The sequence below is a fragment of the Wolffia australiana genome, chromosome 4, assembly GCF_029677425.1.
Source record: "Wolffia australiana isolate 7733 chromosome 4, ASM2967742v1".
NCBI lineage: Eukaryota > Viridiplantae > Streptophyta > Magnoliopsida > Alismatales > Araceae > Wolffia > Wolffia australiana.
In genome coordinates, this window is record NC_135838.1 from 2485021 (window position 1) to 2497854 (window position 12834).

At 42.0% G+C, this 12834-nt stretch overlaps 1 long non-coding RNA gene across 1 annotated transcript; it reads left to right on the forward strand.

The window, feature by feature from the left end:
* Window positions 1–6398: 6398 nt before the first annotated feature.
* On the forward strand, window positions 6399–9595 carry LOC144702775 (uncharacterized). Its single transcript, XR_013581366.1, has 2 exons — window positions 6399–7550; window positions 8916–9595. It is a non-coding gene; the product is annotated as an uncharacterized LOC144702775 (long non-coding RNA).
* Window positions 9596–12834: the final 3239 nt, after the last annotated feature.

The window sequence follows — 12834 nt, forward strand, 5'->3', positions numbered from 1 at the left end:
GAAGAGAGAGATGGAACAGAGAGATGAGAGAGATAGAAGAGAGAAGAGAGAGATGGAAGAGAGAAGAGAGAGATGGAACAGAGAGATGAGAGAGATAGAAGAGAGAAGAGAGAGATGGAACAGAGAGATGAGAGAGATAGAAGAGAGAAGAGAGAGAGAGATGAAAGAGATAGAAGTGAGATAGAAGAGAGAAGAAAGAGATAGAAGAGAGAGATGAGAGCGATAGAGAGAGATGAGAGAGATGGAAGAAAGGGAGAGATAGAAGAGAGAAGAGAGAAAAGAGAGGGAAATGGGAAGAATAAAGCAGATATAATGAGTAGAGAGGAGAGAGACATGAGGAATAAATAAGATACATGGTGAGAGTAGAGGTGAGGAGAGAGATAGGGAAAGTAAAGCAGAAACATAATCAGAAGAAAGGAGAGAGAGATACGAAAATAGTTTAGTTACATAATGAGAAGTGTGAGAGGAGAGGAGAAAGATGGGGAGAGTAGAGCAGAGATATAGGAGTCGAGATGAGAGAGAGATAGAAAAAAAAAGAGACACAGGGAGGACAAGAGAGAGATATAAGGAGAGTCGATAAGAGACATCGAGAGGAGAGGAGAGAGATATTGGGAGACAATCAGAGATGTTAGTAGATTTAGTGTGAGCAGAGGAGAGATAAGGAGAAAAAATGATACAGCACCAGGAGAGAATTAGGAAGAGTAAAGGAGAATATATTTAGGGAAGAGAGAGAATGAGTTAGAGAGAGATAGATAGAGTAGGAGAATAAGAGAGAGAGTTACTAAGAGAAGATAGAGAGAGAAAATTAGAGGGGGAGAAAGATATAGGAGAATTAGAGAGAGACTTACTAAGAGGAGAGAGAAAATTAGAGGGAGAGAAAGACAAAGACATAAAGTAGGAGAATAAGAGAGAGACTTACTAAGAAGAGAGAGAGAAAATTAGAGGGAGAGAAAGATAAACTAGGGGAATAAAAGAGATACTTATTAAGAGAGGAGAGAGAAAGAGCTAGGCACGAAGTGTGTGTGTGAGAGAGAGAGAGAGAGAGAGAGAGAGAGAGAGAGAGAGAGAGAGAGAGAGAGAGAGAGAGAGAGAGAGAGAGAGAGAGAGAGAGAGAGGGAGAGGGAGCGGGAGAGAGAGAGAGAGAGCGCGAGAGAGAGAGAGAGAGAGAGAGAGAGAGAGAGAGAGAGAGAGAGAGAGAGAGAGAGAGAGAGAGAGAGAGAGATTATGGTAATAAAGAGAGGCCTCAGAGGCCTCAGAGAGAGAGAGAGATGTTGAGATGCTGAGAGAGAGAGAGGGACAGGCAGATAGAGAAGGGTAGTTAGAGCTAGACAATAGATGTTAGAGAGAGAATGTGCGATTTATGTGGTGCAGCATTTAGTGAGAGAGGTAGGGGTAAGCGATGAATAGAGAGAGAGAAGAAGAAAGGCCATGGAGATCTTAGAGCGAGAAATATGACCATGGTTGAGCTCTGTGGGAGATAAAACTAGAGAGAGAGAGATGACAGAGAAAGAGATTTTTGACAGAGAATTATATAAGGGGAGATGCGATATCAAGCTCAGATAGGGAGAAAGAACGGAGGAGAGAGAGATAAGAGATGAGATGAAGCTCTTAGAGAGAGAAAGTTGAGTGTTAGATGGAGCTCTAGCAAAAGACCAGGAGAGAGTTGTATGATGGAACTCCTAGACACAGTTGAGGGCTCGATGATATAGATCACAAAAGAAGAGAGAGATGAGATGAAGATCTCAGAGAGAGAAAGCTGAGTGCTAGGAGAAGCTCTACCAAAAGACGACGAGAGAGCTGTACGATGGAAATCCTAGAGACAGAGACGAGAGCTTTTAGAGAGAGAAAAGGTTTGAGCTACAAGTTGGAGCTCTTAGAGAGAGAGAAAGCTGAGTGCTTGGTGGAGCTCTAACAAAAGACTAGGCGAGAGCTGTATGATGAAACTCTAGAGATAGACACGATAGCTCTTAGAGAGAGAGATGATAGATGAGATGCAGCTCTTAGAGAGAGAAAGGTGAGTGCTAGCTGTTGGAGCTCTTAGAGAGAGAAAGCTGAGGGCTTGTTGGAGCTCTAACAAAAGACTAGGCGAGAGATGTCTGATGGAACTCTAGAGATAGACACGATAGCTCTTAGAGAGAGAAAGGTGTGAGCTAGCTATTGGAGCTCTTAGAGAGAGAAAGCTGAGTGCTTGGTGGAGCTCTAGCAAAAGACGAAGCGAGGCCTGTATGATGGAACTCCTAGAGACAGAAGAGAGCTCTTAGAGAGAGGAAGGAGAGATTATACTGTTGGAGCTCTTAGCGAGAGAAAGGTAAGAGCTAGGTGTTGGAGGTCTTAGAGAGAGAAAGATGAGCGCTAGGTGGAGCTCTTAAAAAAGTTGATGCGAGAGCTGTATGATGGAACTCCTAGAGACAGACGAAAGCTCGATAACATAGATTACAAAAGAACAGAGAGAGAGAGAGAGAGAGGAGAGAGAGATGAGAGATGAAATGAAGTGCTTAGAGAGAGGAAGAGTAGAGGATGCTATTGTAGCTCTTAGCAAGAAAAAGATGGGGAGCTAACTGTGGAGCTCTTAGAGAGAGAAAGCTGAGTGCTAGGCGATGGAACTCTAAAAGAAAAAAGGGCTCTTAGAGGGCTGTATGATGGACCTCCTATAGACGAGATGGGCTCTCGGATAGCAAAGGAGAGAGAGAGAGAAAGATAAAAGATGAGAGATAGATGGAAAGATAGAGAGAGAAATAAGAGATGAGAGATAGATGGATAGATAGATGGAGGGCAAGAGAGAGATAAGATATGAGAGCTAGATGGAGAGCGAGAGAGAGGAAGAGAGAGATAAGAGATGATAGATAGATGGAGGGCAAGAGAGAGGAAAGAGGGAGAGAGATGAGATATGAGAGCTAGATGGAGAGCGAGAGAGAGGAAGAGAGAGATAAGAGATGATAGATAGATGGAGACCGAGAGAGAGGAAGAGAGATAGATGGAGAGCGAGAGAGAGGAAGAGAGAGACAGATGGAGAGAGAGAGAAGGAAGAGAGAGATAAGAGATGATAGATAGATAGATGGAGAGCGAGAGAGAGGAAGAGAGAGATAGATGGAGAGAAAGAGAAAGGAAGAGAGAGATAAGAGATGATAGATAGATAGATAGATGGAGAGCGAGAGAGAGGAAGAGAGAGATAAGAGATGAGAGATAGATGGAGAGAGAGAGAGAGGAAGAGAGAGATAAGAGATGATAGATAGATGGAGAGCGAGAGAGAGAGGAAGAGAGAGATAAGAGATGAGAGATAGATGGAGAGTAAGAGAGAGATAAGAGAAGAGATGGGAGATAGATTGATGGAGCGGTAGAGAGAGGAAGAGAGAGATAATTAATGAGAGATAGATGGATAGATAGATGGAGATCAAGAGAGAGATAAGAGATGGGAGATAGATGGATAGGTAGTTAGAGCGAGAGAGAGAGGGAGAGATAGATAAGAAATGAGAGATAGACGGATACATATATGAAGAGCGAGAGAGAGAGATAAAATAAAATTTTTAGGAGAATGAAATCTGAAAGAAGTCAAGATGTCGAAGTAGGTGCCGGGATAGATGGAGAAAGAGGAAAAGAGAGAGGGGAAAGCTGTCGATCAGCAAGTAGAGAGAGAGAGACCTACAGATGTGGAGAGCTTAGACTTAGAGTGAGTTGAAAGTAAAGGGCTACGAAGGTAGACTGGACACGCGCGGCGAGAGCTCGAATACGAGGGAACTGTGCGGCGTAGCCACAACGGTGAGAAGTGAGAGAAAGGCACAGACCTAGAGAGAGAGAGTGTTAGAGAGAGAAAGAGAGAGGAAATGACAAGAGGAGAGGGAGGCCCGTGATAGCACATGCTCTCTTCTTTACGTACACGCCTCCTTCGAAGAATAAAACGAGAGAAGAAGGCCGATCCGGCTGCAGCCCCCCTTCCTGGTAAACCATCTCTCTAGGTCTAGAGATAGAGAGAGAAAAGCCTTCTTAGAGATACTGAGAGAGAGAAAGTTGATAGAAAGAGAAAGGCTTCACGCTTAAGCCAAAATAAAGATGGTGGGAGAGAAGAAAACGAAGACACAGGTTGGAACATAACTAGATATAGAGATAGAGTAAAGATGGAAAGATATTGGAGAGAGAATTTCTTTGTTGGATATCCCCTCTCTTCACCGGTGCACTTTGCAGAGATTGTGAGAGAGAAAAAGTTGATAGACAGAGAAAGCAGTCATGCTTAAAGATTAGAGATTAAGAGTAGAAATTAGAGATTATAGTAGAAAGAGAGAAAAAACGCATACTCAACTCAGGACATAATGTGGAGTAGATACAGAGATAGGTATAGAGAGATAGAGAGATAGAGTTATAGATATACTCATATACATATTGATAGAGATAGAGATAGAGAGATATAGAGAGAGATGTAGTTCGAGATAGAGATAGCGATAGAGATTGAGACAGAGATAGATATAGAGATAGAGATAGAGATAAAGATAGGGATAATGATAGGGGTAGAGATAGGGATAGAGATAGTTAGAGATAGGGATAAAGATAGTTAGAGATAGGGATAGAGATACACATGGACATAAACATAGAAACAGAAAGAGTTATAGAGATAGAGATAGGTTAAGGGATAGAGATAGAGATAGAGAAAGAACTTGATAATGGGAAAGAGTAAAAGTTGATAAAAAGTGAAAATCTTCATGCTTAAGCCACATTAAAGATTAGGGAGAGAAGAAAACGCATTCACAAGTCAAAACATAACTTGTTTTAGCGATAGAGAGAGATATTTAGACATATAAAGGGGTATGGTTAAAGAAAGAGATGGAAAAGACCCTTCGAGGATTTCACCTCTCTTCACCTTAGAGAAATTGAGAGAGGGACAAACATGATAGAGAGAGAAATGCGTCTTGCTGAAGCCAAAATGAAGATTAGAGAGAGAGAGAGAAGAAAACGTGGACACAAGATGGGACAAAACTAGTGATAGAGATAGAGATAGAAAGAGTTAGAGAGAGAAAGGCCTGATATCTCCACACCCAAAGGAGAAAAAACGGTAGAGTGAGAGAGTGAGAAATGCCCTTGGAGCATTTCACCTCTGTTCACCTTAGAGAAATTAAGAGAGGGGAAAACATGAGAGAGAAAGAGAGAAATGCGTCTTGCTGAAGCCAAAATAAAGATTAGAAATAGAGAGAAGAAAACGTGGACACAAGTTGGAACAAAACTGGCGATAGAGATAGAGATAGAGATAGAGATAGAGATAGAAAGAGTTAGAGAAAGAAAGGCCTAATATCTCCACACTCAAAGGAGAAAAAGTAGTAGAGAGAGAGTGAAAAAGGCAGTCTAGGCATATAGAGATAGAAAGAGACTAAAGAGGAGGCCCCTGTTCCAGTTACGCGGGTTGGGAAACTGCCCTAGTTTCCACTAATGGATCCGTACCCGTTAGAGAAACCGATACTGAGATCTCGAAAAGGTAGGCCCCATCTCATTTAATTACTTGTCAGTGTCAGGTGAATTTTGTCCAGCAGGTAGGGAGATACAAAGAGAGAGATTTAGAGAGATAGAAATAGAGATAGCGAGAGATAGAGAAAAATAGATCTAGAGACAGATAGACATAGAGATAGATAGAGAGATGGAGAGAAATATATTTAGAGAGAGATAGAGACACACAGAGATAAAGAGAGATAGAGATAGAGAGATAGAAAGAGATATATAGAGATAGAGAGAGATATAGAGAGATATAGAGATAGAGAGATAGAGATACAGAGAAATAGAGATAGAGATAGATAAACATACATAGAGATACAGAGAAATAGATATAGAGAGAGATAAATGGAGATAGAGATACAAAGAAATATATAGAGAGAGATAGAGAGAAATAGAGAGAGATAGAGATAAAAAGAGATAGAGAGATAGAGATAGAAAGAGATAGAGGTAAAGAGAGGTAGAGTTAGAGAGAGATAGAGAAATATAGGTAGAGAGATAACGAAAGGGGGGAAAGAGAGAGATAGGGAGAGAATGTGCAAACAAAGAGAAATGAGTGGAGAGGCAATAATGACGAAGAAGCTCGCACGTTGAGGCGCACGTGCCACGAGGTGGCAGATCGGACGGCTGAAACACGTCCGCGAGCGGAGTTTGACCGGATGATGATGTCATCCCATCTGGAGGCGGCGATCACTGTGGGGTAAGATCACACAAATCCGACGGTAGAGATCGAGCCACGTCACAACGGCTCCGTGTAATGATTTGGAGTGGGTGAGAGCCGTCCGATGAGTGGACTTTGATAAGACTGGTCCACTTCTTCATTCTTCATCCGACCGTCCATTTATCATCGGACGGTTCTCATTGGATAGACTCCCATTTCGGTGTACAATGGTTCTTCCTGCTTTCTCTCTTTGTCTCTTTCTCGACAAGCCCCCTATCTCTCTATATCTGTCGCCACCCTCTTTCTCTCTCTCTAGGCTCTCTCTACATTTCTACAGAAAAACCTCTCTCTTGGTTTCAATCTTTCTCTAACAGTCTCTACAATTTCTCTCTCCAGGCACCCTGTATCTTCCTACAGAAGCCTGTCTCTTTCTCTCTCTAGGTTTCTCTACTCTCCTCTCTCCAAAAGTCCTTTCCCACCTCCCTCTGTCAATCTCTACAACTTCTCTCACAAGGCACCCAATATCTCTCTCTCTCTCTCTCTCTCTCTCTCTCTTTTCTGTCTAGAACCCGTTCCTATCACTTAACACGTCTCTCTCTATCTTCTATCTAGAGCCCATTCCTATCTCTCAACATTTCTCTATATCTTCTCTCTCTAGAGCTCGTTCCTATCTCGCTACACCCGTCTCTATCTTCTCATTCTAGGCATCCAGTCTCTCTCTCTCTCGCTCTCTCTTTCTTCTTTCTAGAGCTCGTTTCTCTCCCAATCTCTCTCTATCTTCTCTCTAGAGCCCATTCCTATCTCTGAAGTCTCAACATTTCTCTATATCTTCTCTCTGTAGAGCTCGTTCCTTTCTCTCAACACCTCTCTCTATCTTCTCTCTCTAGAGCTCGTTCCTATCTCTCAACACGTCTCTCTACCTTCTCTCTCTAGAGCTCGTTCCTGTCTCCCAACATCTCTCTCTCTCTCTCTCTTCTATTAGAACCGGTTGCTATATCACATCTCTCTCTCTTATCTCTCTAGAGTAGAGTCAGTTCTGATATCTCAACATCTCTCTATCTCTCTCTCTAAATACTCTATATCTACCTACACAAGTGCTGGATCTCCCTGTCTCTCTCCTTTCTTCCTCCGAGTCCGTCCCCCTCTCTCTGCTACAACCCGATGCAAATACCAGTCTCCACCAGCTCTCTCTCTCTATCTCTCTATCTCTCTCGCTCGGTTTCTCTCTCTTCCTTTGAACTTACCAGGAACTTCTGGCAATAATAGCAATCCAGTGGAACGGATGCAGCTCAGCCGTGGCACTCTCGGCGCCGTTACAAGCTTCCCTGCTGTTCTTCCTTAGCCTCGATGGCCACTTTTCACCGCCAACCTCTATCTGCCATGGCCACTCTCGCTCTACTTCTCCTCTTCATCTCTCTAGGTACGTCTCTTTCTCTCTCTACAATCGCCTCTCCCTCTCTCTCTCTCTCTCTTTCTCTCTTCTTCGGAATGGTTCCTTCCGGCGAGAAATTCTTCTCCTCCATCTGGTCTTTTCTTGGGTTTAGAGAGAGAAAGAGGATGTCCAGCCTTGAAGGGTGATTTTGCTAGGGTTAGAGAGAGAAAGAGGACGACCCATGAGAGAAGGTGTGTTTTGCTAGTGAGTAGGCATCCTTTAGTGGTGGTCTTCTTGGGCTTAAAGAGAGAAAGATGATGACCCATGAAAGGAGATGTGTTTTAGTGGTGACTGGGCGTCCTTCCTTCAGGTGTGATTTTCTTGGGGTTAGAGAGAGAAAGAGGACAATCCATGATGGAAGAAGTGTTTTATCAGTGGCCGGGTATCCATCCTTCAGTGATGATTTTGTTGGGTTTAGAGAGAGAAAGAGCTCGACCGATGATAGAAGTGTTTTTTTACTGATTGGGTATTCATCCTTCGGTGTTGATTTTGTTGGGTTAAGAGAGAGAAAGACGTCGACCCACAACTGAAGAAGTGTTTTGTTATTGATTGGGTATCCATCCTTCGGTCTTGATTTTGTTGGGTTTGGAGAGAGAAAGAGGTCGACCCACGATTGAAGTACTTTATTAGTGTTCGGGTACCTATCCTTCATTGTCGTTTTTGTTGGATTTAGAGAGAGAAATAGGGTGTCACTCAAAAAAAGTATCTTATCGGCGACTGGGCATCCATCCGTGGGCGGTGATTTTGTTGGGTTTAGAGAGAGATAGAGGACGAACCATGAAAGATAATGTGTTTTATTAGTGAGTAAGCATCGTTCAGTAATGACTTTTTTTGAGTCTAGAGAGAAAGAGGACGACGCATGAAAGATCTGTTTTATCAGTGAGTAGGCATCCTTTACTGATGGTTTTCTTGAGTTTAGAGAGAGAAAGTGGACGACCCATGGAAGAAGATCTGTTTTATCAGTGAGCATGCATCCTTTACTGCTGTTTTTCTTGAGTTTAGAGAGAGAAAGATTACGACCCATGAAATCAAATGCGTTTTACTGTTGACTAGGCATCATTAAGTGGCGCTTTTCTTGAGTTTAGAGGGAGAAAGATGACGACCCATGAAAGAAGATGTGTTTTACTGCCACCTAGGCATCCTTCAGTGGCGATTTTCTTGAGTTGAGTTACCGACTAGGCATCCTTCGGTGGCGATTTCCTTGAGTTTAGAGAGAGAATGAGGACCACCCACGAAGTAAAACGCGTTTTCCTGTTGACTAGGCATCCTTCAGTGGCGATTTTCTTGAGTTTAGAGAGAGAAAGAGCGAGACCCACGAGTAATTTCGCCTTTTTTTTCTAATTTGGGTTGCAGTGAACTCGGTCGGCGGCGAGGAGGCGGCGATAGTCGGAAGAGCCGCTAGAAGAATGCTAATTGGGCCTGGCTCTTGGCCTCCAACGTGCCACGCCAGGTGTGGAAGGTGCCACCCCTGTCGAGCCGTCCACGTCGCCGTCCATCCTTCTCGCATCGTCCCTCTTGACTACTACCCCGAAGCCTGGCGGTGCAAGTGCGGCGCCGAGTTCTTCATGCCTTGACAGCCCACGATCAATCTAGAGAGCGGTTTCTAGACATAGAAAGAGATAGATATAGACCCCACGGTGTAATTAGAGAGAGAACGAGCAGCTCTGCGCTATCCTGATCAAGTCGCCGTCGACGGTGACAAGAACGGAAGATTCCCGAGGAAGAATGAAGATGGAGGCCGTTTTCTCTCTCTAGAATTATTCAATTGCGTTTTGGGATAATGGTCTGCAGGCGATGTGTATACTACTCCGTCATGTTCTTGGGTTTTTAGAGCGAGAAGAGCCTGAGACTGCTCTTGGCTTGTCTCTTTCTCTCTCAAGAATCCGTCCGCGTCTTTGATCTTCCAGTTTCTGAGGTGTATTATGCGACTATGTCAATCTTGGCCCAGTTTCTGATAATTCTCTCTTCCTCCTTGCGTTGGGCTTTTCGATTTTCAGATTCTTAATCTGCAAGGATGTAAATTTTTCATGAAAGTGTAAGTATCAGTCAATACTTTGGAAATGTTCATAAAAATGTATCCCTCTCTTCATTTTAAGGTAACACCCATATTAAGATAATCTCTCTACATTCAAATTACCGAATTCAATTCTTGGCTGCTCTCTCTCTCTCTCTCTTTATCTCTCTAACACTCTGTAGACATTTTCTTATTCAACTCTTTACTGCTATCTTGATGCTGGTTTATACACTTCGTCTTATACATAACGGACTTTCTCTCTCTTTCCGTGCACTGATTATTCTGCTTTTCGCACTTCTCTCATTTATGTTTAGAAGGAGAAAGGGAGACAGAAAAGTGAAGAGCGTAATTTCATTGTGTTTTGGAAAAAATGAAACCACAGTTTCATGAACATGTGCGAAAATAGTTTGGGGTGTAAAAGACAAGCTATTGCTAGAAAGAGAAAGAGAGAAGGGTTACGTCATTAGCTGCAAAAATCTCATGCGTTGTACTATGGCTTGACCGTACTTTTGGATCACCGCGTTATTCAACACGACGCACGATCAGCCCTCCGTACGAAGCAGAGGATTTTTGCTGCTTGTGGAGCTATCTCTCTCATTCGCCGTTTCTTTTCCTGAATTTCCTTAATTATTCATCTACCTATCTATTTTTCTATCTATTCGTTACTCTAGCTATCCCTCTCTCTGTCTATCTACCCATCTATTTTTCTATGTATCACTCCATTCATCTCTCTAGCTATTCCTCTCTCTGTTTATCTATCCATCTATTTTTCATGTATCACTCCATTCATCTTTCTAGCTATCCCTCTCTCTGTCTATCTATCCATCTCTTTTTTCATGTATCACTCCATTCATCTTTCTAGCTATTCCTCTCCCTGTCTATCTACCCATATATGTTTCTACGTATTACTCCATTCATCTCTCCAGCTATCCCTCTCTCTGTCTATCTATCCATCTATTTTTTCATCTATCACTCCATTCATCTCTCTAGCTATCCCTCTCTCTGTCTATCTATCCATCTATTTTTTCATCTATAACTCCATTCATCTCTCTAGCTATCCCTCTCTCTGTCTATCTATCCATCTATTTTTTCATCTATAACTCCATTCATCTCTCTAGCTATTCCTCTCTCTGTCTATCTATCGATCTATTTTTTCATGTATCACTTCATTCGTCTCCCTAGCTATCCCTCTCTCTGTCTATGTACCCATCTATTTGTCCATGTATCACTCCATTCATCTCTCTAGCTATCCCTCTCTCTGTCTATCTACTTATCTATTTCTCTCTCTATGTATCAACCCATTTATCTTTCTACCTCTCTCTCTCTCTGTCTGCCTGGCCATCTATTTTTTGTCTATCATTCCATTCAACACTATCTATCCCTCTCTGTGTGTGCCTACCTATCTACTTTTTTAACTAGATACCACTCCATTCATCACTCTAGCTGTCCCCCTGTGTCTGCCTACCTTTCTTTTTCTTTTTATCTATATACCACTACATTCATCACTCAAGCTATATATATCTCTCTGTCTATCAAAATATAGATTTTTTTTCAATCTATCTATCTCTGTATATATATATATATGTATCTCGAGAAATGTAGCTTCTCAGATATTGGAGAGAAAGATAATTCAGTCTCGAAAGCTTAAAAAGAAAGTTTCCTCTAGAATAATTTCGAGTTCTCAAATATATATATCGAGTTGTTCTAATGTATTTTGTGAATTCCAGGTATTGTCTCCGGGTGAATTGCTCTTTGGAGACATGAATTTTGGATGATTAAATTTGTGGTAGGAAAAGATTCGATTGACAGCAAGATATCGATAAATAGGTACAAACAGGGATGTCTAATGTTATGCGATAGGTGGAGAGCCAAGACAAACTATTCCTTCGTCCCTCTTTATGGCGAATATTATGGGCAGTACGTTTCGACAAAAGCATGCAGGTCTTTAAAAGAAAGAAGTCTTCATTTTGCCTTCAATTTACAAACTGAGTGGGATCGACATATAAAGATTCAGATGTATATAGAGAGATAGGCCTTCCAGGCGGACTAGTACTGAAATGATTATGAGAGAAGACTGATACGTAAAGAGAGAATAAGAAAGAGGAGACAACTAGATAGAGAAACTGATAAATAGAGAGATGAGAACCCAGATACATTAATCGATAGATAAGCCAGATACTTCAATAGGGTGACGGGAAGAGGCAGTAAGAGTGTGAGAGAACACAGAAAATATTTGTCGGTAGATGGACATCTAGGTAGATGACCAGACTGATATTGATTGATACATACACAATAATATACTTAAAAAGAGAAGGAAATATAGCTCTACGGATATAGATTGATATATAGATACCCAGATGATTAAGTAGAGCGAGAACCCTGAGAAAATAACTTTCGATAGACGGACATATAGGTGGTTAGCTAGACCGATATACATATCCAGATACTTAAATAGAGAGGGATATATAAGATATATAGGTTGATTGCTCCATTGACATAGATTCACATACACGTACCCAGATCCTTAAATGGGAAGGGAGATGTAAGATAGATAGGTTGCTAGCTCTATTCATATAGATTCATATGCGCATACCCAGATCCTTGAATAGAAAGGTAGATAGAGAGAGTGAGAGAGCATAGAGTAAACATTTTTCTTGATACATGTATAGAGAAATAGGCAAGAGTGATATAGATAGATAGATACATAGCATACACATCAAGACACTTAGAGAGATTGAGAGCCTGAGAGAAAGATAGACACATAAAACAATAGACAGATAGACAGACAGATAATAGTTGCTAGCTCTATTGATATGGATTCATATAAGCATACCCAGATCCATGAATAGAAAGGTAGATAGAGAGAGTGAGAGAGCACAAAGACAACATTTTTCTTGATAAATGTATAGAGAAATAGATAAGACTGATATAGATAGATACATAGCATACACATCAAGACACTTAGAGAGATTGAGTGCCTGAGAGAAAGACAGATAAAGGAAGAGAGAGAAGTGAGGCCCGCTGTTTGGTACTGAGGTGATAACCTAGAAAGCGATGGCAAGTGAACCTACCCTGCCGATCTGTCCGGGCCCTCTTCCCATTAACTTATAGGGCTGTCATACACTGCCTCTACACGGTACAAAGACCCCACTCGAAAACCCTTCGGCTGGTTAGTCAACGAACTGGGTCCAAACCAGCCCTCCTTCAAACATTCTGCGCCGACAACGCTGTCAAATCCACAAGGAAGTATCTCACTTT